Source organism: Neolamprologus brichardi, chromosome 20 (assembly GCF_056152115.1).
Source record: "Neolamprologus brichardi isolate AB-2024 chromosome 20, ASM5615211v1, whole genome shotgun sequence".
In the NCBI taxonomy this organism is placed as follows: Eukaryota; Metazoa; Chordata; class Actinopteri; order Cichliformes; family Cichlidae; genus Neolamprologus; species Neolamprologus brichardi.
In genome coordinates, this window is record NC_142123.1 from 19,256,384 (window position 1) to 19,268,696 (window position 12,313).

The following is a 12,313-nucleotide window of genomic DNA, read 5'->3' on the forward strand; positions in this document are numbered from 1 at the left end:
TATGACAGGAAACCTAGGATTTCCGGTTTAACTCACGGTAATCCACGCAGAGACGCAGACTTCCATCCTTCTTGCGCACGCAGACGATGGGTGATGAGTAGGGGGATCGGGATTTCTGAATCCATCCTCTGTTCAACAGGTCCTCCAAATACTCCTTCACCTCCTTGTGGAGTGGCTTGGGGACTGAGATGTATGTGCGTCTTACTGGGGTTGTGTCATTCAATCTGATCTTTAACTTCAGGGAGGGGATGCATCCCACATCGCTCTCATCTTTTGAAAATGCAGCACACTCTTCACGCAGGACTTTTCTCACCTGCTCCTGCTGATCTGGGGTCAGGTGATCAACTGACACAGGTGGGTCCCATAAATCTTGGCTGCAACTGCCCACCTCTTTATACTCCCCTTTGTGCTGTTCTGGGGCACTGACGGTGCTCCCTGTGTTTTCACTAGCACACGTCAACTTGCCCATGTTTTCAGCACTTACTGGTCTTACGTCTACTGGGTAAATAGCCTTCACTTGCTGTAGTCGTCCCAACACTACATGAGGGAGGAGGGCGATGTCATGGCTGCCGCCATTCGTGACTGGAATAACCACCCTGGACCGGGTTCCCCTCTGCAGGCCAATGACAGTTTCATTCAGGTTAACCCCCTCTGGTAGTTTTGAAATGTCCTCTGGTTCAAAAAGAACCTCCTGTTTCAGGGGGAGGGGACCTGTCCTCACACTGCACTTAACCTCCCTGCTTTGTCCAGCTGGAATCACTATCTTTTGTCTCCCAACTTTCACCACTTTCACCTCATCATTTTTGTAGCAGCGCTGCACGATGTTAATTAGCACTTCCGCTTTCTTACAATCAATCGAGAAGGCTTCCTTTACCACAGCAGGTGTAACGTCTGGATGCTGCTCCATTCCATCCTTTACAAAATGCTCAATCACATTATAGCCAATGATAGGTGGCTCTGCTACTCCTGGCTCTTTTGAGACAAGCACGGGGACAACTAACTCTGGCTGTGGATCTCTAGTTGACCCCAGTCTAAATTTTAGCTCAACCCAACCTGCGAAGGGTATGGGTGTTTGGTTCGCTACTTTACCCACCAGAGCCTCATCCTCACCTAGGAGTTTACTTGTGCTTCTCAGTTGGATATGTGGAAAGCAGGACTTCCTCCAGTTCTCATTAATGATAGTCACCTGTGAACCTGTATCCCACAATGCTTGTGTTTCTACCCCTTCAAAGAAACAATCCACCATACACTTCTTCCCGATCAGGGCTCTTAGCTTAGCCTGACAGCGTAGTGAGAGATGACTGGCATACGTGGCACCCACAGTCTCTTTAGCCTTGCCACTCTGCTCTAATTCTGCCTCCAGCTGTCTTATTCGATTCCAAAGCAGTTCATGCAACTTGTCATCTGCTTCAGCATGGATGGGAATTAATGATTTGGGAGGGGCAATGGTCTGGATTGCTGCTTGAGTGCCCTCCGCTCTTTCTGTTGCCCCCCTTCGCCCTCTACAGCCTCTGGAGAGGTGTCCTGGCTGACCACACTTGAAGCAGTGTTCACACCCATTATTGGTTCCCTGCTCCTGGCATGCCTTACATCCCCTCCTCCCACTGGTTCTTAGTGGGCGAGTGGGGCCTTGAGGGGTGGTGATGCTCCTCCTTAATTCAGCCATCTCCTCTCTCAGCAGCCTGACCGCTTCATGCAGCTCTGACTCTCGGGAAGCAGCTACAACAGGTGTTCTGCGGCTCTTGGGTTTCACCACTTCAGCTGATTGCTCTTGAGTCCACAACCTAGTTTCGGCTACACCCAGACCCAATTGACTGGCTGGCCTTTCTGTCTGGAGTTCATTTACTTTTACAGATTTGCTGCCTGTAGTTTTCTTTTGCTTCAATTGCCTTTCTGATTCAACACTAGCTGCTTCATTCATCTTATCAATGAGGGTTTCATCTGTCACCCGAGGGTCATCCAGATAGGGCTTGAGCTGAAACTTGATAGGGTCACTCAGTAGCCCAGTACTAACCGACCTCAAGAATTTCTTCTGGATGAGCTCAGGGCTGTATTGTTCATCAGACCCCGTGTCTTCCAATGCGAGCAGCAGCCTCTCTTTTAACTCAATTGCTCTGAAGAGGAAGTTTTGGGGAGACTCACGGCTGTCTTGTGTGACGTTCACTAGTCTGTGATACAAATCTGTGGTGCTGTCTTCTTTAAAATGCCCCTTTAATATGGCCTTCAATTGGGGGAGGGTGAGGTCACGTTTTATCTCAAGCATGTCTCTAAGACTCAAACCTGGGCTGACAGACTTCACCACAGCCTCTATAACCTCCGCTTCACTGTGTCCTTTGTTCAGACCTCTGTCAATCTGATGCATCAGGTTGGTGTATGAGAGTCTGTCCTTTTGGCCCTTCTCCCCAATTTGACCACAGATCTTGAATTCCCTCCTTATCGTCACTTCCGAAAGGTGGTTGGCTGCGACAGGAAACATATTTTGTGGGGTGGTTGGATGACTTGGTGGTGTCCTCTCCACCCTTTCACTTAGCCTCCTAATTTCTTCCTGCAGTGCTTCGCTGTTTCTCTGGAGCTGTGCGTATCTCTCTGCTAAATCAACTTCTTCCCTTGTTTCCTGAGTTCCCTGTGGCGAGCTCGTTGTATCTCCTACACTTTCTGTGTTTCTGGAGCTCCCTATCGCTGGGTCGACACTTTCTAACATTTTCTTTAGATAGTAGAGTGCAACATCCTGCTCTTCATCATTAATAACCTTGTCCATAGATTCAGTAATTAATTTTATTAACGCTCGTCTTGTTGTGACATTTCCACTAGGGATTTTAGCTTCAGCACATACCCCTTTGAGTTGGTCGAGTTGTAGGTTCCAGAGTGTCTGGGACACAGTCTCTGCCAGCTCCTCGAGGTCCATCGTGGTTGCTGTAGCCACACCCCTTCCTTATTTTCATCACGCTGCACAGCAAATTCAAAAGTGTTAAATGTTTTGGTGTTAGTAGTCTTAGAGTTAATTTTACTCTAAGTAGAGTCACATTCTTTTAATGTAACTCTGAGGTGTAAAATGATAGTAGTTAAAACCCAGTGTTAAAAATGAGTGTTTCTATTTCAAATCTGGAGGTGTTACAATGGAAACATTAACTCTTGACCTCTTAACTCTGAACTCCTACAGGGGCTATGACACTAATAGAGTAAATTCACAGACTCCGCCCCCAGCACGGCTCCAATCGAAGCTGAAGTGAAGCCGTTTCAGAACATTTTGCTCTACAGATTTGAGTTGTTTGCCATGCTTGGTAAGTCATTTTTTCAAAGATTGTTTCAATTATTATTATTAGCTTTTACTTCTGTGGCTCTTTGGAGTTGAGACAAAGCTGTGTGAAAGGCATTAGCCATGTTGCTCGGTGATAGCATCATATTCTGTTTTAGCTAGCTGAAAGGTGTTGTTTGCGGCAAATACCACAGCCTTGAAAAAAAGCTTGCATGTGAATTTTCAGTCAAATTTTTGGTCAAATACACCTAAAACAATGTCTAGAATGTGAAATGTTGGTATAAAAGCCTTGAAGCCTGAAAATGATCTCCCATAAAAAAACGAGCAAACAGCAGTAGCAGATTTCCTGACTGGGTTCTACATTAGCATTTAGATCCCTCCAGAGTTTTGTGCAAACGGTTTAGGTAAAAATGAAAAAGTTGAGGTTTTACATTTAGTTCAGTATTACCTGTTGCCTGTGTCCTTGTCTTTTGGGAAAATACTTTACACAGGTAATATCTCAAAAAGGATTCCTTTTTTTTACTGTGCTGCAATTGATTTGTGCCATTAATTAGTGTCAGCTAATTTTTATTCAATCTCCACATAGGATATGCTTGTGAAGATGGAATATGGGGGAGAGCAGAAGTGTGTTGAAGTTCCACAAAGTGATGAATGAAGGACATGCATATTGTATTTTGTATTTATTGAAATAAGTGATGAGAATGCTGTTATTTGCATTTGCCAGCTCACCTATGTCAGACCTTTTGATAAACAAAATTGAAAGTGAGAACATGTACACTGTCACATCTTTCAGAAAATGTTTTGAAATTGTGGTGCACAGTTCAGAATAAATGTTTTTCAAAAACCATTGCGTCTTTTTAGTAAATGTTTATTTCCAAAAGAAATTTCTAGAAGTTCACAACAGTAAAATTCCCGCTTTTTAGAATTAATTAGAAGATAACTCTTATGTAGTTAAACTAAAATACTCTTTGAGAGTTAATATATAAACTCTTAACACCAAGTGTTAAATTATCAACTCCAGACAGATTTGGTGTTTAACACTAAATCAGAGTTAAGTACCAACTCTCCAAAAAGAGTTAAATTAACACTCTCTGGTGTGGACCCATATAGACACTTTAAAAGTGTTGAAATCAAATCTGACAGTAATTTGGACATGCTGGATTTGCTGTGTGGACACGACGTTAAAAATCCCAGCGGTGCCTCCAATATTTGTTGCACACTTGGACAAATGACACTTCCAGGCGTGCATGAGTCAAGAATCGTTCTCTTTACTTGCTCATTTGCAACTGCAAATACAAAACACAAGCACTTCAGTTCAGCGTAGCTGCACTCTGCAGGCTATCTGTGCAGTAGAACACACAGGACCCCTTTTACACATAACTACTGAACACGTGTTAACAAAGTACTCATTTACTCAGTATTTTCCTACCAATGTTCATATTACAATATTCTGCACACTCGTATGCTCCTCCAACTAGTATTGTTGCGCATGGAGACTACCCTCTCGATCCCCTTATTAATCATTTGCGATGTGACATCCCGTTTAACACCAGTTCAGGTACATCATGTAAATCACAAACTCCGACATTAGCGTTGTGTTCCATTAATGACAGTACCTTACTCTAATACATTTCTCATACGTCAACATCATTCTGTTTATCAACACATTACTTGTGCTCTCCTGCAAATACAAAACACAAGCACTTCAGTTCAGCGTAGCTGCACTCTGCAGGCTATCTGTGCAGTAGAACACACAGGACCCCAAAGCTGCCCGATTCAGTGCCTGCGTGAGCGCCACCCATGGGAATCATCATTGATCAGAATATCCTAACTGGATTGCCAGTTATCACAGTATGTGTCAGAAATAGTAATAAAGAACTGAACGCATAATGTAACAATGACAAGAATGCATGAAATTATGGAGGGGGGGGGGCAATAACTATTACAATACTTCCATCTGTGTCCACCCATTACATGAGTCCCACACATTTATTATGTGAAGCTTTATGAAGGTGTTTCAGAGTTGTTCTTTGGACGCTGGCCGGCTTTCTTACCCGTGTTCAAAACTTGTTTTTTACTCCAGCGATTCACCAGAGATGTGCAGAGTGTGGAAGGAGAAGAAAATACAAGTGATTCACAGCTGGGAATTTACTGCATTTTAAAATAATGCAGTCTATACACTATTAATAAAACAGCTGTTAAGACAGCTACGCAATACATGTTACAAATCCTGTCATTAATACTGTTGTTTATTTATTTATTGTCAGTCTTAAGAAAGCCTGGATGGACAGCGGGTTCCTGCATTTTAAGACATAGTTTGTCATACATTTTGCAGGATTTACACCCTCTACATCCACATGATGATGTTGCTTTGACTGCACAATCACAAAAAATGATACCAAAAATGTATAAAATCAACATCAGTTGTTAATAAACTATTGATTGCATAGTCAGCACGTGATTTTCGTTGCTAACAAACAAACTACTGCAGCAGGTTGGACCCTATATTGTGGGACATGTGTCCGTTGTTGTGTTTGCATTGTCCCTTTCATAGATCAACATTTCTGAAACAGAGTATGAAACTGAATCACACAAATTTAATATCCCAGGATTAGCGGCAGTAATGCCATCCATCAGGTAATGTCAAAACTCCACACTGCTCCCCCTGGTGGATTCATAAGATATTACCACCAGTTTTCCTGGATGCTGTTCTGGGGGTTAATACTTGTGATTGCATAACACTGCAAGTGCAGAACTTCACCTTTTGGAGAGGATCCTTTAGAGTTTTCAAGTTCAGTATCATATCATTATCTCAGGCCAGAGCTGAGAAAACTGTCCCACACGCTGCCAAACACTGAACCAAGGATTATTTAATGTGACTTTTATTACATTTACAAAGAGTTATTGTCTTCTGAAGTGAAGTGATAAGTCTGTATGTGCGCTATGTCAATTTTTGTCCTCAGAATCCAACAGTCTTACTGTGGATACTCATACAAACGTTTGTACTTGAGTATTTTTGACAACATTTCACTTTTACCAGCAAGAAATTGCACAAATATCTGTTAAAGACTATTTAAAAAATTTTAAACTTTAAAGTTATTTGATATTTCAAATCCCTATGTGCCTTCAAACATCAAACTGTTTTGAGTCTAATTGGAGGGAACAGTAACACAGAAATGCTTACTGGTCTTACTGGTGTATCTTCTGTCATTGTGTATCATTAATAACACTATACCCAGGGGTTAAAGTGGACCAGGATGAGTGCAGATGTCTGTAAGTTGTGGTTGCATTACTTCAACATCTAGCTAGTGTTCGATGAGGCACCAGCATAAATTGGGGGATATTTGTTGTGGCCAGCAATTTCAAATGCAGCATTTCTAACAGCTCAGTGAATATCAAACACACAAATGTTTTGTGCAGTTTGTCTCACAGTTCTAGCTGCTGTATTTCTAAGGGAGAGACAAGGAACAACGAATGCAAGAAAGGAAGGACAGGAGCGGGCGAAGAGAGGTTGCATTTAGATATAACGACTGTTCAGTAACATCTAATAACCTAGAAATCTAAAGCTCATATGTAATGTAATTTTTATAAAATCGGATATTGGATTTCAGAAGATTTCAGATTTTGATAAATAATGTATTCTCATACTGTGAAATGTCATTAAAACAAACTGAAGTGTACTAACTTTGTATTATTCAAAGGTTGCATGAAAATACTTGGCAGTTCATTCAGAGTACATAGTTTAGCTTGTACTGTGGTGTATTTACAAAACTATGTTGGACTGGTGCTATAGTGTTCATAGTCAGTGTTATATGGAGGACCACAAGAGCCACGCGCATCGAAATAAAAAATCCTGTACTTAATTAATGAATTGTAGAATAAAATCTGCATTTGTAAATTCATTTTTGAATTCCAATTTAATAAACTGATTTTTAAAATGCTTTTTAAGTCTTCATTTCAAAAATCTTTTTCGAATTGCACTTTAATAAACTTCATTTCAAAAACCTTTTCCGAATTGCACTTTAATAAACTTCATTTCAAAAACCTTTTTCGAATTGCACTTTAATAAACTTCATTTCAAAAATCTTTTTCGAATTGCACTTTAATAAACTTCATTTCAAAAACCTTTTTCGAATTGCACTTTAATAAACTTCATTTCAAAAATCTTTTTCGAATTGCACTTTAATAAACTGCATTTCAAAAACCTTTTTCGAATTGCACTTTAATAAACTTCATTTCAAAAATCTTTTTTGAATTGCACTTTAATAAACTTCATTTCAAAAACCTTTTTCGAATTGCACTTTAATAAACTTCATTTCAAAAACCTTTTTCGAATTGCACTTTAATAAACTTCATTTCAAAAACCTTTTTCGAATTGCACTTTAATAAACTGCATTTCAAAAACCTTTTTCAAATTGCACTTTAATAAACTTCATTTCAAAAATCTTTTTCGAATTGCACTTTAATAAACTTCATTTCAAAAACCTTTTTTGAATTGCATTTTAATAAACTGCATTTCAAAATCCATTTCCCTTTCCTGTTCGCTCAGGGATTAACATGTGGATTAGCATTTGGATTAGCAGTTGGATTAACAACTTCATTTTAAAAATCCTGCTGCTATTCAAATGAGCCACACCGTGGGATGTAAGGAGCTCTCTGATTGGTTGGTCAGACACAGGCTGTCTGCCAGCCTGGATGTTTCTAGCTCATAGCTTCGCCCTGCTAAGAAGCCTGTGTGCTTGTACAAAGGCCGTTCGACCTCGGGATTTACACTCGGTTCGACAAGGATATGTGAAGAATGAAGGGACCCTGCAGCGAAACGGAGAGCCCAACCTCTGGCTGAGTGCCTGTTTACAAAGTCTGACCACCTGTGAAGGTAACGTGCTAACGTGGCTAACGCTAGCATCACCGCACATAGCCCCGTTATTTTAAGGTCATCTTAGCTTATGAAAGTTTTACGTCGCAGCTGTACGAGCTAGCTACGTGTTTTGTAAGCTGCTGTGCTCTTCACAAATAAAGCTGGAAGCAGCTCAAACTATTAGAACCAGCACTGAGGCCTGTTACATTTATACAGTGTTAGAGCAACGGCTGCAGCCTACAGCCTTTAAACTAGCGATTAAAATGCTGACAGTAAACTCGTCAGTCCAGATGTTACCACATTACTTTGTGATACTTGTGAGTTAAAACAACTGAGACAGGCTGATTAAAATAACAGCTTTCAGTTCTCTCATTCAACATATAAAGACTGGAGATCACACTACTGATTTCAGCTCATTTAATATGTGAGTGCACAGATTCATTCTCAACTGGACATGAACGATGATCAAAGGTTGTATATATGATGAAGTCATCAAACCCCAGCCTGTAACACAGTGCGCTGAATCTTAGCTTTGAATGTCCAGTATATTCTAATCAGTGCAATCTAAGCATTCACTGAACCTACAGTATCTACACCTGTGTGGTAAATGTGTGGTAAAGATACAGATAATGAAATTTAATTATTAATACAATATACATCATGAGAAACGAAAGCTGAAATTGATTCAGTTTAGTACTTTTCTCTGTATGCTCTGTGATCATAAAGGCCTTAAATTCTGTGATATATACTGTAAATGATTTTCACAGAGGTCTTAAAGTACTTAAATCACTGCTGATAGTCTGGTTGTTTATATTTTCACATTTTTGTGTCTGTAGGGCTGTTTGATGACGATTTGGACTCCTCTGGGAGATGAGGACACACCCACACCTGTTCCATACTGCAGCCATTGATGGTGTTACAGCTCTGAGTCAGCTTTGGGCCATCAGACGCACACACTGGAAAACCAGCACCTGGACTTCATGCAGGAGAGACGGCCTCAGTGATTTAGGTTCATAAGCAAGTTCAAACATTTCTGGCCTATTATCACTTAGATTTCTTAATCTTAAAAGTGAATGCATTTAAAGCAGGAACTGCACACCTAGCCATCAGAAGTGTGGCAGTATGAGTACTGTAAAGTTTTGTAGGGTCCTTGTTAAAAATTCCACAAGCACCACACATTTGTCATATAAAGTTCAATTTTTTACAGTACAATGTTGAAATTATAAACTATATATTCTAGTTGTCCACTTGTCAGTAATTTTTGAGTAAATGGATGTCATTGATAAATCAGTGTTGATTCACCTGCAAATGTTTTTAACAAACTTTGTTTTTTGTAGAATTCATCAGCAGCTGTGGAGAGATGCATTTGAATATCTTCTGGTTCCACTTCTCCTTACCTGGAAGCTGAGCATTGCTCATTTCTGACAAGGACATACACCTCAGTGCTTATCATGGGTGTTACATCCTTCGTGCAGCAATTCCAGAGAAAACAAGAGAGCAACGACCACTCATTAAGACCAGCCAGAAATCTGTCCCTTTCTGGCAGCTGTGGAAACTTCCAATAAGAAAGTTTGCAATCTTAGAACAATGCTGGATCATGTGTCATATCAGGATATTACATTTTGACCTAATTCTGCTCAATGTGTTTTGATCGTTGATCCAGTATTTCAGCTTTGTGTTGTGCTGCAAGTTTAAAACCCATTGTCCTCATGAGCACAGCATCTAACAACTCTCCTTGAAAAAGTCGATTGACTTTAACTGGACACAATGGTTTCCAGTGGGAGATATTTTCATCACTTATCCGTGACACTGGAGAAGTCACCTGAGTGAGTGATAAAACAATTTTCCATGGAAAATCCAGAGGGACTAAACTTTGTTGTTTCTTTGGGCTCTATTTCAGCTCTAGCAGCATCTCTCAGAAGAAAACTGTTTTCCCAATAATCAGATGAAAAAATTGAACCAGGTGGTATTCTCTGGAGTTTAAGACCAAGACTGAACTCAAACAGTGAATTGACATTAGACTGGAATTCATAAGATGATTAGAAATACTGCTGAAGCTGAATGATTCATTCATATATGATTTTTTTTTTCTCCAATTCACCAGGTCTGTATAGTTCAGTATGACTATGGTACATGATACAAAAGAATAAATACAGAAGAATAAAAACTTTGTGAATAACTTTACTCTTCTTAAAAATAACTAATAAAACAAGTAAAAGAACAAATGTGTACAAGTTAGAGACTTCCTCACTAAGATTTTAATTGTGTGTTAAAGAGAAAGAGATTAGGAGGTAAAATAGACGATGCAGAGTCCATCATCACTGAGGCCGTCTCTCCTGCATGAAGTCCAGGTGCTGGTTTTCCAGTGTGTGCGTCTGATGGCCCAAAGCTGACTCAGAGCCGTAACACCATCATTGGCTGCAGTATGGAACAGGTGTGGGTGTGTCCTCATCTCCCAGAGGAGTCCAAATTGTCATCAAACAGCCCTACAGACACAAAAATGTGAAAATATAAACAACCAGACTATCAGCAGTGATTTAAGTACTTTAAGACCTCTGTGAAAATCATTTACAGTATATATCACAGAATTTAAGGCCTTTATGATCACAGAGCATACAGAGAAAAGTACTAAACTGAATCAATTTCAGCTTTCGTTTCTCATGACGTATATTGTATTAATAATTAAATTTCATTATCTGTATCTTTACCACACATTTACCACACAGGTGTAGATACTGTAGGTTCAGTGAATGCTTAGATTGCACTGATTAGAATATACTGGACATTCAAAGCTAAGATTCAGCGCACTGTGTTACAGGCTGGGGTTTGATGACTTCATCATATATACAACCTTTGATCATCGTTTATGTCCAGTTGAGAATGAATCTGTGCACTCACATATTAAATGAGCTGAAATCAGTAGTGTGATCTCCAGTCTTTATATGCTGAATGAGAGAACTGAAAGCTGTTATTTTAATCAGCCTGTCTCAGTTGTTTTAACTCACAAGTATCACAAAGTAATGTGGTAACATCTGGACTGACGAGTTTACTGTCAGCATTTTAATCGCTAGTTTAAAGGCTGTAGGCTGCAGCCGTTGCTCTAACACTGTATAAATGTAACAGGCCTCAGTGCTGGTTCTAATAGTTTGAGCTGCTTCCAGCTTTATTTGTGAAGAGCACAGCAGCTTACAAAACACGTAGCTAGCTCGTACAGCTGCGACGTAAAACTTTCATAAGCTAAGATGACCTTAAAATAACGGGGCTACGTGCGGTGATGCTAGCGTTAGCCACGTTAGCACGTTACCTTCACAGGTGGTCAGACTTTGTAAACAGGCACTCAGCCAGAGGTTGGGCTCTCCGTTTCGCTGCAGGGTCCCTTCATTCTTCACATATCCTTGTCGAACCGAGTGTAAATCCCGAGGTCGAACGGCCTTTGTACAAGCACACAGGCTTCTTAGCAGGGCGAAGCTATGAGCTAGAAACATCCAGGCTGGCAGACAGCCTGTGTCTGACCAACCAATCAGAGAGCTCCTTACATCCCACGGTGTGGCTCATTTGAATAGCAGCAGGATTTTTAAAATGAAGTTGTTAATCCAACTGCTAATCCAAATGCTAATCCACATGTTAATCCCTGAGCGAACAGGAAAGGGAAATGGATTTTGAAATGCAGTTTATTAAAGTGCAATTCAAAAAAGGTTTTTGAAATGAAGTTTATTAAAGTGCAATTCGAAAAAGATTTTTGAAATGAAGTTTATTAAAGTGCAATTTGAAAAAGGTTTTTGAAATGAAGTTTATTAAAGTGCAATTCGAAAAAGATTTTTGAAATGAACTTTATTAAAGTGCAATTCAAAAAAGGTTTTTGAAATGAACTTTATTAAAGTGCAATTCGAAAAAGGTTTTTGAAATGCAGTTTATTAAAGTGCAATTCGAAAAAGATTTTTGAAATGAAGTTTATTAAAGTGCAATTCGAAAAAGGTTTTTGAAATGCAGTTTATTAAAGTGCAATTCGAAAAAGGTTTTTGAAATGCAGTTTATTAAAGTGCAATTCGAAAAAGGTTTTTGAAATGCAGTTTATTAAAGTGCAATTCGAAAAAGATTTTTGAAATGAAGTTTATTAAAGTGCAATTCAAAAAAGGTTTTTGAAATGAAGTTTATTAAAGTGCAATTCAAAAAAGGTTTTTGAAATGAAGTTTATTAAA

The 12,313-nt window shown here is 39.6% G+C and overlaps 2 long non-coding RNA genes across 2 annotated transcripts; one reads left to right on the forward strand and one right to left on the reverse strand.

The window, feature by feature from the left end:
* The first annotated feature begins 7,899 nt into the window (after positions 1-7,899).
* On the forward strand, positions 7,900-9,703 carry LOC148096966 (uncharacterized). The gene is made up of 3 exons (XR_015717031.1): positions 7,900-8,132; positions 8,951-9,123; positions 9,452-9,703. It is a non-coding gene; the product is annotated as an uncharacterized LOC148096966 (long non-coding RNA).
* A 654-nt stretch (positions 9,704-10,357) lies between these two features.
* On the reverse strand, positions 10,358-11,644 carry LOC148096967 (uncharacterized). The gene is made up of 2 exons (XR_015717024.1): positions 11,419-11,644; positions 10,358-10,600 (listed from the first exon to the last, which is right to left on the reverse strand). It is a non-coding gene; the product is annotated as an uncharacterized LOC148096967 (long non-coding RNA).
* Positions 11,645-12,313: the final 669 nt, after the last annotated feature.